The sequence below is a fragment of the Oryza glaberrima genome, chromosome 11 (assembly GCF_000147395.1).
Source record: "Oryza glaberrima chromosome 11, OglaRS2, whole genome shotgun sequence".
NCBI classification, from domain to species: domain Eukaryota; kingdom Viridiplantae; phylum Streptophyta; class Magnoliopsida; order Poales; family Poaceae; genus Oryza; species Oryza glaberrima.
The window spans coordinates 18,307,463-18,321,143 of NC_068336.1; the positions used below are offsets into that span (position 1 = coordinate 18,307,463).

Consider the following 13,681-nt stretch of genomic DNA (forward strand, 5'->3'; position numbering starts at 1 on the left):
CGTAGATCCGATTGCCCTTAAAAACAGGGAAAAAGAAAAGAGAAAAGTCAGAAAAAAAAAGCGCGGCAAAAAGGCCCCATTTTCATTCGTTTTAGTAGTATGTATATATCTATTCTCTATCTCTAATCTAATCTAATCTTACTATTTAGAAAAAGAAGTTTTCATCGTACATTTAAAAATAAAAAATGCACGAGAAAATGAAAGCAGTTAAAAAAATGTGTGAGAAAATAATGTCAATTAAAAGCTCAAAAGAAACAGAAAAACTAATGGTTTTCCATAGGCACGGGATAAGTAACTACTACGACTAAATATCTAGCTCTCACTCCTCACACCACCCATTCAACCTTATCCTCTCATCTCTTCCCTTCCCTCCCCTCTCTCCCTCCCTCTCTTTCTGACTACCACCCTCATGGAGCACAGAGGCGACGGCGCGGCTGGCCTTGCGGGGTGGCGCGTCGGGCGTGGAGGAAGCTGCCATCACCGCCGCCGCCATTGCTGCTGGTGGAGCCGTGGACGGAGTAGAGGAGGAGATCGTGAAGCTGTTCGTGAGGTAGGTGCACTGCCCAAGCACATGATGGAGGCGGAGCTGCTCACCACATTCCAGAAGGTGGCAATCGTCGACGAGGTCACCATCATCAAGGACAAGAGATCTCTTGTGGTGTGGATCCGTACACCCAGATCAAGGAGCTCGACCTCCAAGCTCCCGTGTTGTCTTGTTCTGTGTTTTGATTTTGGGTTCTACCTCCAAGCTCCTGTGTTGTCTTGTTCTGCGTTTGATTTTGGGTTCTACCTCCAAGCTCCTGTGTTGTCTTGTTCTGCGTTTGATTTTGGGTTCTACCTCCAAGCATCTGTGTTGTCTTGTTCTGCGTTTGATTTTGGGTTCTACATGTTCTATGGGTGATTCTGCAATTATGATGACTTATTCATGGAATCGATTTCCTTTATTGGTTTTTATTCAACTCTCTCTTGATAAACATATGATTTTTTGGTTCTTTATTGCGGTGATACTTTAGTGGTATCATGATACTTTGGTACCTATAGGTATCGCGTCTGATACCTGTAGGTATCACGTTTGATACCCAGGTATCAGACATGATACCAGTAGGTACCATGCTTAGTACCTGCGGTATCATGGCTGGTATCCATAGGTATCAGACCTGGTACCTAGCACCTGTAAGGTATCATGTATCAGACTTGGTACCGGGCACCTGTAAGGCATTAGGTATCATGGCTGGCTACGAGGTATCAAGTATCAAGCACCACATGTGTTCTCTCCTCTTCTCCCTTCCCTAGACTCGATCCTTGTCTCCTATTTGTTGTCGCAACCAAAGTCCTCCTCTCTTTCTCTGGCTGGGGGGAGTCTTGCTCGAAGTAGTTGCAGGCGGCGCCGGCGAGGTATTGCGTGCAAAGCAGGGTTCTGGCCGACCAGAGGAAGGAGCACTCCTGCTCTGAGCAGTTGCGGCGGCGCTCTGCGCCGCCGGCGAGGTATCGATACCGAGCCGGGTTCTGGTTGGGGGCTCGGTCGGAAGGAGGAATCTGTATTAAATCTGTCGGGTGTTAATTTTATCCCATGACTGCCGTGTTGCAACAACGGAATCCCGTGGGGTAGCTGCCCTCCAAAAGAAAATGTGCTGAAAAAAAAGGTTTCCTTCATCCGTAAAAAACAAAAAAAAAGAACGAGAACAAAAAAAATTCCATCGCCATTAAAAAAGAAAAAAACATGCAGAAACATGCCATTTCTTAAAAACTGGTTTGAAAAAATCACGCAAGAAAAAGTATACCATTTATAAAAATACAAGGCGCTCTAAGAAAACGGCAAAAAAAAAGCTAAATTGATGGACACTTGGGTCAGATAGGTACGGCTTTTGTTTCGTCATTTATTCTCCTGTATTAGAGACCCTGTGTATGTCTCTGTAGGCAATTATCAAACTATTTTTTGTTAAGTATAACTACTATTCTTGTTAACATATTATATGGAAATAATATTAAAAAATGAACATATTTTTAATTGTTATTTAGATAAGAGTGCTCAATGATTCTATTTTGTGTAGACTTGACCATGCAAGACAGTGTAGGATTTGATTGGTCCTATTATTGGTTGCAGGAATGAGATTAAAAGAGTATTTGAAATTATATGCATGTTGTCACATGAATAATCCAATTATTTTAGGTAAAGCAAACATCAATAAGGTTGCCATCGTTGAGGTTGAACCATTATATTGAAGATGTTCCAATTTTCTAATTGTCTTAGCTACAAACGATCCATACAAACATTGCCATTAATATGGTTATGCATGAAAAAAGTATATTATCATTAAAAATTTTTCACCCATTGCAACGCACAGGCATTTTTGCTAATTATACATATGATCTCCATGTTTCCCATGTTTCTAGGACAAATATTTTATAAGTTATTCATAGTCAAAATTACATTTGGCAATCAAATCCAAAACGCTATTTTCAACCTGGAGAGAGAACCTAAGAAAAAAAAACTGAATTAAAATGTTTGATTATCAAAATTCAAAATTTCAATGCTATAATTTCAAATCTAGAATTATTCTCAGCATTTTATACTTCGAAACCATGACCACATTAGGGAAATTCAACCTTTTGAACTTGCATAACTACTAGTACTAGTCTGGATGAAAATATTCATTGTCTGATATGTGCTTGAGATAAGCTAGCAACACCAAGAATTAATGGTACATGTGAGAAGTGAGCATATACATTTTTTCCCCAAAAGAAAAAGGCACCACCATAAATGCAAAACTATGAGCACGACAACACCAGCAGATGGCCGGCTTCATAACTCAAACCCGATCTCAAATGTGGTGGAGAGTTCAAGACAATGGTTATAGCCGCACACCTGAGAATCATGAAAACAATAATTTAACATGTGAAGGAACTGCCTCTGCAATGTATTACGAAATAGTGAAATTATGTACTCTCCACTGAACATCGCGCAAGTTCTCTTCATAAATATATTTCCACTCGGATTTATATTTTCTAGGATCCAGAATGAGGCACTCAAGGTTAGTTGAGCTCTCCAGGATGTGCAGTGCAAGCTCAATGCTTGATCGTTCTCCATCAAACCCAGTCATCTTCGCAAATTTGAGGTTTTTATGCGGTTTACGTTTCTCGAGCCTTCTCAAGTCTGTTTTCTTTCCAGGATAATAAAGTGATCCGTTGCATACCTACAAAAAGTATAGGGAAAAAAGTGAGGGTGTTAAGCATAATAAGAAAGGACTGGAAAACATCAGAAATCATTATTAAAATAAGGCGATCCATTGCAGACCAAGGGTAACCATGGAGTTAACCAATGCGTGTTATCTTTAAAATAAATATCAACACACCAAGACATATAGTAGGGCATGAATCATTATTAAAAAAAGTTTCCAATAAAATCAAACATAGAATAATAAACAACTATGTCAAAGAAAAAAATGCAAACAAACCATTAAGCTAGGAGTATATGTACAACAGCATGCAACTTGCAAAGGGATAGGTCCTGTTCACTTAAGTCAGAAATCTTGCCAAATGAATCCTGAAGGTCCAGTAAAGAGGCTCCTAGCAAAGCTATATACCAGAAATAACAAAATGGTTCCTCTTCTACCACGATTATTTTCTATCGACTTGATCCTTGTCTATGTGGAAGATACCATGCTCCAGTCTGTCACAAGTTCATATTCTCCTTTGCTCACCATTGGTGTGACTGTATGATTGACACTCCATCCAAAGCTTAGGCCATCCATAGAATGTATTTTCCCCTTAAGTTTTTCTCGAAGATGCAAGTATGCAACCTCATCCGGTTACAAATTTCTTCTCAAGAAATTTTTTCAGCCCAAATATGATAAAAATATCTTCAGCATGCAGGTTGTTAACAATGATTTTATCTCTAGATTAGTCAGGATTTTCACTGTTTTAGTACTTATGTTATCATTTTTATTATTATCTTTCTAAGTTCTGGACTGCACCACCTGCAAATAAACATTTGCAAGTGCATGGATGTGTTATGAAGGCTTTAATGTCTATGGACCGAATTGAAAATGCAGCACAACTTTAGGAATAAGTGAGACATATTGTCTCAGATATTATGCATTTTTCCATCTAAACCAATAAAAGCACAGGATCATAAAAAAAAAAAAACGCATTCTGCAATTCGCAAGTAGAACAAAAGGCGCAAAGTTAACTTCAATTACCCTCTATTCCGTCACTCCTCCAAATACTAAAGCAACAGATGTTGAGAAACTTACATGCACAATAAGTGATTCCAAAAATGGCGCAGCATCAAGAAAAGAAACAAGGCAGAGGTTATTGTATTTCTTTGAGAGCATTATCATTTTCAGCTGTAAGTGCTTCAGGCAATGGAACCTATGTCTTGGATCTCTGGTTGGAATAACCATCTGCATATACAATACGGTCAAGAAGTCAGGATAGAATATTTGTGAAAATTTCTCAAAGAAGTTGGTTCCATTCACAAACCTTAGAAAATCCAATCAGAAACAGTGTTTCAAGATTTGGCAAAGCTGGAGCCATTTCTGTGATAGCATACTCTATAGCGTCCCCACACGAGAACTGAAACCGTGCCTCTTTAAACAAAGATCCTTCTCCTTGTATGATTCTAAAGCGAACACTTCCATGGTAATTAAAGATAACTAGATTTTGAATGTGTATTTCCAGTGCTCTTATCCAGCATAAATCAATATCAAGGTAGTTGAACTTAGATGGCACATCAGGGATCCTCAAGTGATCTATGTTTGGACACTGACTTAACTTCAACTCTTGTAAGGAAAATGTATAGCTTAACAAGCTCTCCAAATCTTCTTTAGTTATACGTACAAAGCTCAACTCAAGTGTTTTCAGGTTACTCAAGCCAAAAAATGTTGGTGAAGGCCTCAAATAGCAAAACAAGAGCTTCAGATGTTCTACGGAGGTAGGCATGGGGGTAGCAAAATTAGATGATGGGAAGTTGTATTGGATATTACGGTAATGAATAAACCTTTGTGGACGTAAGTCAAGAGTCAGTTCCTTGGCACCTGAACTGACTGCGAAGTACATCCAACGGTCAAGATAATGGGTGTCTTCTGATTATTGAGGTTTTTCTTGATGATGAATGACTTCACCCCAGTTCCAGCATGGTGCCGTATGACAGTATTAACACAACTGACAAACTTTGCCCTCCTCTGTACTTTGTGAATTCGTTTCTTCAGACCCAATGCCTTTGTAGTGAACTCTAAATTAGGGTAGAATCTCCAAACACGTAGCCACTTTCGAGTTAGGAGACTGGCACGTGCAGCATCTCTCAGAGATAACAGCTGGTGTATCATGAACACAGCATTCTGCAAACCAAGGGCAAGCAAAATAGTTTGAGAAATGTAGCAGTGACCAATTTGGATAATGCGTCTAGCGAGCAAGTTTTAGTCATAGCAGTTGGCATTTACCTCAGGAATATCATCAAGCTGAAAAATGCCTGGCTTTGTTTCGGGGGCCCTTTTTGCTGCTCCATGACGTGACTTCATTCGCCTCATTAATTAAAGAGACGAATATATGTTGTTCCAACTACACAGAGTAAAAGATCAAACAATTAGTACTTCAGCTAAAAAAATGAATATTTCTGAAGGAGCATGACTGAATTAGCTGCCACCATGATTTCTCCAACAACCGCCGGCTCTCTTTTAGATACACAGCGAGCATTATCTGTAGTGCCCCCCCTAGGAAAGGTGGGATTTTTGGGCTCAGCTTGATGCTCCGGTGGCTGCATAGTGGTTGAATAAAAACGAAAAAGGTGCAATCTCTGCACTTCCCTCATCCTGAAACACTAATTGCAATTATAAATCCACGGATCACATGGCTACAGGCACCACGATGGCTGAACTCTGTTGCATCCAGGAAGATGCCCCATGAGACGAACAAGGGAAAGATCCCCAATCTAGAGAGCTGAAGCTTTCAGGTCCCATCTATTCTAATTAACAACCAACTACAATCCGATAAACTACTCAAGCACGGCGAAAGTTTTGTTTCGTGGCCGCCTTACCAAAGAGATCAACTCCGGCCTCCGCCGGGGGGCAGCAAAGATGAGGGAGGGGATCCCGTCGAGTGCGGCGGCCGACCCTCCGACGGCGGCGGCTCTGTGTAACGGAGTTGGGCGGGGTGATGCGCGAGAGCGTTGCGTACCGCCGGCTCGCCGCCGGTCGGATGGGAGGAAAAGAGGGGAGGCTGGGAGCCGGCGGCGGGTTGGTTTTGATTTTTTTTTTCTCTTTTTTTTTTTTTGGAGTGTCTATGTGATACACGGCTGAAAAAAAATTGTAGTTACAGCCCAATTTATAGCCATACGATGCGCGCACGTGTCGTCATCCCACTGCTCCGTTGCCTCCTCCCACGCGCCCCTTGCCTTTGTTTTGGGTCGGATCTTGTTTGCAGGCCTGTTTGTCATCTTCAGAAAAGCCCAGCAAAACAACACGCTCTATCCGAACAAGTTTATTGGATCTGGGCTTCAAGCCCGTTTGTTGTCAAAAATAGAAAACAAAACGTATAAGTTCACTTCACGTCCCTCTATTTGTCACCCAGTCCGAAATTCATCCGCGTACCGTAAAACCGGATACAGCGCATCCCATAACTTACAAAACAGCGCAAACAAGTTCCCTCGGTAGTATTGTGCTAGGTTATGGCTGACCTGGCACCTACGTGGCTCCTTTGACTAGGTCTTCGTCCTCCATCGCATTGACATGACGCTTACGTGGCAATTTGATCCTGGAAAAATAATTAAAGCCATGGGACCAACATGTCAGTTTCACATACAAAATAATAAAAAATAGTGGGGCCCATGTGACCCCACATATCATCCACACTACTGTTTCTTTTAATAATTTAATTAATTTATCAATAGACCATGCCATTAAAAACATATACCCCCTCTCTCTCTCCAGCTGGCGGAGCGGGACAAGCGGCGGCCGATCGGCTGGTGTAGCGGGGCAAGCGGTGGCCAGAGCAGGCTGACAGCAAGAAGGGTACTAAGGGCTGGGAGCTACTATCCTCCTCCTCGTCGGCCGCGGGCGGGGAATTCTTGACGGCGGCCTCGACGGGGAGCTGCTCTCGCTGAGGGTGGCCGCGAGCAGGGAGATGTCGGCGGCGGCCCCGGCGGTTGCCCCCCCCCCTCCCCCTCGCTGGATTCTTCCGAGAGGCGGTGGATGACTCGGCGGAAGGGCTCGTCGCCTCCTCCACCTCGGCGTTGGGGTTGCCCGCCAGGCCCTCCTCCTCCGGCTCTTTCCCCTCTTCTCTCACCAAACCTTAGCTGCTCCAACATCCAGTGGTGGTAGGGTTGTACCGGTCGACGGGAGAGGGGGAGGAGGGACTCCTTCGTGGAGGAGGCATCACTGGAGATGAGGAGCACACTGGTTGGAGAGGATGGTGCTAGGATGGAGATGCGTTGCGTGCCGCTCCTCTCCTGTCGCCCACCAGCTGCCGCACGCCGCTCCTCTCCCACCGCCTGCCGCTGCCTGCACGTTCGGCGTGGTTGAAGAAGCAGACAGAGGTAGAGAGGGGTGAGGTTGAAGAAGTAGGACCCACTGACATGTGGGTCCCATTTGTACTTTTTGGCTAAAATGTGGGTCCCACATATTTTTGTTTTAATTTTTTATTTTCAATTTGCTGCTTTTATATTTTTTATCGAATTGCCAAGTATGCGTCACGTCAATGACATGTGGGATGAAGACTTGGTCAAAGAGGCCATGTAGGTGCCACACCAGCCAAAACCGAGGATAATACCGACGAGAGATCTCGTTTGCACTGATTTCATAAGTTGGAGGACCCATTGTACTCGATTTTGACTCAAAGTGAACTTATTCCAAAACAGAAAACAAAGAAAGATGAACAGGTGATAAAAAGGCTAACCCCAAACAATTACAGAGAGTTTGCATTTGGCAGAGATTTGCATGTTGGTATCATATCTGAACAAAAAGTAAGATTTAGTGGAAAAGACGGGCTTTTCTGAAGAAACTTGAGTGAGGGCAGAACGTTGGATGAACTGCACCTCAAAGGTGAAAAGTAACGTATCCTAAGAGCTGAGAATATTGACAATCAAGAAATACTTTACTGCTGGAGTTAAGCTCACAAGACACTACGCAGTCTGCAAAATGAAGGGGTTAAAAGTACAAGAGAGAGTTCACTGCTTCTTCATCTTAAAATATCGGTGGAGGCGGGGTGTCACGGATAAATTTCTAGCAAGCAAATAGCGGAATTAAGAATGAGATTTTCAGTGGTGAAGGCTTTGGTCTAAATAATCGATAAACTGATTAATGTGTACCAAAATTATAAAAATATGACAAAAACAGAATGAAACTATGACAAAATACAAAATAGCAAATACTTTATTGATATGTAGCAAAATTATAAAAGCTCACAAAAACAAAAACAAAAAAGACAAAACTACAAATCGGACACACAAAACTTTTTTTTTTGCAAAATTTAAAAAACTGACAAAAAAACAAACACAAATATGACAAAACCACCTATTTTTAAAATAATTAAAAAACTGACAAAAACAAAATAAAAATAAAAATATGACAAAACCACTTTTTAAAAAAGAAATAAAAAACTGAAAAAAAGCATCAACCTAATTAATATGTAGCAAAAATATAAAAATTGGACAAAAACAAAAACAAATACAAAACTAGCAGAAGATATAGGCTATGACCTAAATAATATGATTTTATAGTTACTATCATGAAGATAGCGCATCAACTTGATTAATATGTACCAAAATTATAAAAAGGGACAAAAACAAAAATAACAATAAACAAAACCAACAATTTAAAAACAAACAAATTTAAATCAAAATTTGCCACTATACCAAAAACAAAATTCAAAAAAGGAACAAAATACAAAAATACAAATATGACAAAACCACTTCTTTCGAAAAAAATAAAAACTAAAAAAAACAAAATACAAATATGACAAAACGTACTACTTCTTTTGAAAAATTTTAGAAACATTGATATTAGTAGCCGCCTCTACGCCTTGTCGGTCCATGCTTCGGGCAGCAAGCTCATTTTGAAATTCACACACCAAAGCGAGAAACGAACCGAGTCAATCGTCACTGGTCTGAACAAAATAAAAAACAAAGTACAATTCTTGCGTGACAGAACTATTTCTCACAAAAGTGACGAAGCTTTACAGAAATGGCATAACTTCTTCTCACAAAACTGGCAAATTACAAAAATGACAGATCTAACAAAATCAGTACACCAAAAAATGACATCTCCTTGAACCACTTATTTTGAAAAATGATACACTGAAAAATGTAAAAACCACTTCTTTTCAAAAATTTCTCTTAATGGAAATGGGAGGAGCGATATGCTCTTCTAGTTCAACAAAAAAAAAAAACCTCTTTTCAAAAATTTAAAAACCCGACAAAAACAAAATATACTTAAAAATGATCTTGATCCATCGATTTCCAACAGGCCTACTGCCTACTATCCAGTTCAGTTACATTTGATTGAGTGCATGATCGATTCAGGAAAAAAAATGGGGTGTCACGTCCTGATAAATTTCTAGCAAGCAAATAGCGGAATTAAGAATGAGATTTTTAGTGGTGAAGGCTATGGTCTAAATAAGCGATAAACTGATTAATTAATGTGTACCAAAATTATAAAAATCTGACAAAAACAGAATGAAACTATGACAAAATACAAAATAGCAAATACTTTATTGATATGTAGCAAAATTATAAAAGCTCACAAAAACAAAAACAAATAAGACAAAACTACAAATCGGACACACAAAACAGCTTCTCTCTCTCTTTCTCCCGTGCGTGACGGAGAAAAAAAGAGTAAGAGGCGAAGGTCCTGTTGAATAACTAGTGGTCTATTCGCTGATCCGGAGTAGAAGACGATGATCTCATGCACACAATCATATAGTAGATGAACACGAATATAGGGAGGAGCTTCACAGCTTTATTGCTTTAACCATATGCGGATACATCAACCAACCTCTCAAGCCCTCTCTCTCAGTATATATACCCATAATAGGAAGAGTCTTATTATGATACGTTTCCATATATTTGGTATGAGCCCATATTTATCTCTAGCAGGAGATAATAGTTTCATAACACTTCCCCTTGGGTGAATACCGTGCTATACACATGTCTCATTAAAAACTCCATCCAAAAACCCAGTGGGAGAAAAGGTTAGGAGAAAAGAGTACATCGTATACGCTAGTTATATTGCACTTGTTGCCTCGTTAAAAACCTTGCGTGAGAAATATTCAAGTAAAAACTCACTAAAGGAAAAAGAGTACAACACACGATCTTCTTGATCGCATAATCTTTAAGATCGACTATTCTTCATAAATAGCTAATGATCTATATGCTTCATTATATTAATCAACTTGGATTAACACAACAATATAGCGGTAGTAACCTTCAAGGTAAATTATCAAAACAATGATTAATTTGATTAATTCTTGGTAAATCAAATATAAGACTTCCAAGTCTTATGTATGATAATCAATGTTTAGCATATATGCTTCCCCTCAATAAGATATCCGTTGAAACTTCCATGCTCCAATGTCATAACCACATTTTTATTAATGTGTAAAACAATGATAATAAAATTATCACAATGTTTAATCTTTCGTTTACTTATTTCATAAGTTCTACTATGAACATGAGAAATAAATCAACGTATAGGAGCAATATGTATAACCACTTATTCAAATGTGCAATAAAAACAAAGTTTTATCCTTACGGAGGACTATGGGAAAATAAGTTGCAACGATACACATATGCGGTATGTATAAAATAATTAGCTCAATACAAGAGGTTAAATATTATGCAACTTTCTCTTAGTGGATTTATCAATCATTACCAATTTGATTGTTTCACTAATCTTCAACAATTAGCTTAAACCACTTAGGGTGACATAAACCGGTCTATATTTTGGCATTAGGGGAATTAATAAGATTGCCAAATACCATCAATAAGTATATCTTTATGATATATAAATTCTTACACCTTCATAGTATGTAGAAAACTAACGATCCACTTGCATACTAGTGGATGTGATTTTCCAATTCATTCGTCTGAACGGGTCTGTCCACTTCATGGGAGTACGAGTTATCGGTGTTATATGGAGATTAACCAGTAATTCATACATTATCGTAGTCCTACAGGGATCAACTTATTCTTCCGGAAGTCATTTTCTCTGCTATAAGAAATATTCTCACTTCTAGGAGAAAAACTCTTCGTGAGTCATCAAAAACTCTTCTGCGAGTCTTGCAATTCTCTTCATAAGAATATAGTGTGCTTCATGACACTAATTAGTATGAGATTTACATATATGTTGCGAAATTGTTTTCTTTCTAGTGAAAACTTCATATGGATTTTCATAACCTATAAACTGCATATCATTTATTCATTCATGCCTTTTGCCAGCGATATATATAACAGAATTTAATACATTCATAGTAGGAGAATATCGGTCTTTTCCATGACCAAATGAATTGTCGCTTTTCACCACTTCATTTCCTATTAAGTCTGAACTTCCATGTTCACATAGACTTATTTAGCGACTATGGTTCAACCTCATTGCTTTCTTCAATAGACCCGATATGAGTGCTACTATGCAACTCTGCCATAGACTTCGGTTCCGGATCCGGATTCTCATTAGAGAAATATTAGCAATCATAGAGGCGATGTTGTCGACAACTATTCTTTTCTCCACATACTCATTCCGTGAGGTTAATTCATTATAAACCATATCTTAGTCATTTCCCAAACATAAGATGTATAGTTGTCCCGCATCCCAGAATTAGATAGATGTGCGCACTTTAATTCTGGGTTTTCATCTTCATGATGAACCTCTTCATGAGGCAATTCACCTTCATGGTGATTACTCTACAAGAGTTGTAAGGAGTTATTAATGGGTACATTGACAATAGTCGTTAGATCTTAGAATCCGCAGGCGTCCCCGTAGATTTTAGAACATTGACTAACATGTCACTCTGCATTTGTGGATATACTATTCAAAAGCCGGAGTATACCACTGTTAGCAGAAAGTTTACTACAAGTAAACATAACTTCTGATTACTCCTTCAATTCATAATTATCTGGCAAGCTCCCGCTTCTGGCTTACAGGAGAATAAATTAAACCTTCTAGTTTAGTTTGGCTTGTGCGTTATTCTTACTTATAAAGATATTTTTCTTCTTGAAAATATAAGGCATCTTTAACACATGGGCATTTCTCCCCCTGATGCCGATATTCGATCTTTATCTAATAGCATATCACAAAAATCCCTTATCATAGGCACTGGATTAATGGAATTCGGTCCATTTGTATCCCCAACTTCATGTGGAGGCCCATATATGTATGCTATCGTGGTGATATATGAGGGAAATGTTCATTCATTGAACATGCACTTATACAAAATAAAGGGGGTAAAGATATTATATGCAATAAGCTAACATAAAAATTAATGAAATGGTATGAAAAATTGCACATCCCTAATATTGTAGGTTATCCCAATTCATAGAGGGTTATTATTCTGCGACAATGAAGCCCAAACAAATATCCACTAGTCGACAAAATTACTCTATTTTCTAGCTTTTTTATTTGCCCAAGACTTGATCCAATTACTCATACTATATTCAATTCTTGAATTAAGTTGGATCAATAAACTTCATGTTTATATTTATGCAACATAGATATGATCATAAGATGGATGTTTTAGTATTATATAACTTCATAATGTCTTCAAGAACATAACTATAACACTAAAACATTAATCTATGAACATAGTTTAACCATCATGGAACTTTTCAAATCACCCAAACATTATTCTACGAGAATATTTATTCTTCTTGAATATGTCAATAAATTAATTGGGTGACATGTCTAAATTTTATTCATTACGCCAAAGTAAATGTGGTGTTATTTGATCATTCAGAATCATTCGAATCCAAAAGGTCATTAATTATTTAGGATATTGTTTACTACAAGTAAACCAATAGCTTTCAAATAGCTATATGCAATTTCATACTTCCTTGATGAATATGCAATTTTCAATGGCCAATAAATAACACACTTCGTTGTGTGACAATAATTCATAATTATCCCAAATAAGATTCGCTAATAGTTTGGGCTATTTTTGCTTCTAGCATTTGACCTATAACACACCAATTTGCCTGCCACATATCCAAAATTTCTTATGCTTCTTTATTGCAAATATTCTGAAATCAATTTGCAAAATACACATATTCCTCCCCCTTTTCACGCCAATCATAAGAAAACTTACAAAATAGTTGTCGTGAAACCCACATAGTTGTTGTAACTTCATAGTACAACTTTTCTAAAAGAAATAATGTGGTTGCAAGTGGATATATTTAAGCTTCAATGCTTAAACATAAATATTCTAATTGTTCATGTGCATAAGTAAACAACTTTACATGTATGCCAATATGGCGTCAATGCACTTAGAACTATCAACCTACATGGTTGATTGAGGCTTAGTGGATAATAAGAATACATTCGCCAAAAATACTTCAAATAATAGGCAAGACAAATATTTACATTCAATGTTAGACATACAATTCACAATTTTATTTCACAAAAGGTTAAAGAATTACTACAGGTAAAAAAAAAGGCAATATAGGTAAGGTGAGATGACCTATATAAAAAAAACATTCAGT

At 38.4% G+C, this 13,681-nt stretch overlaps 1 pseudogene; it reads right to left on the reverse strand.

Annotated features, from left to right (window-relative positions):
* Nucleotides 1-2,014: 2,014 nt before the first annotated feature.
* On the reverse strand, nt 2,015-6,278 carry LOC127754905 (FBD-associated F-box protein At1g66310-like; annotated as a pseudogene).
* Nucleotides 6,279-13,681: the final 7,403 nt, after the last annotated feature.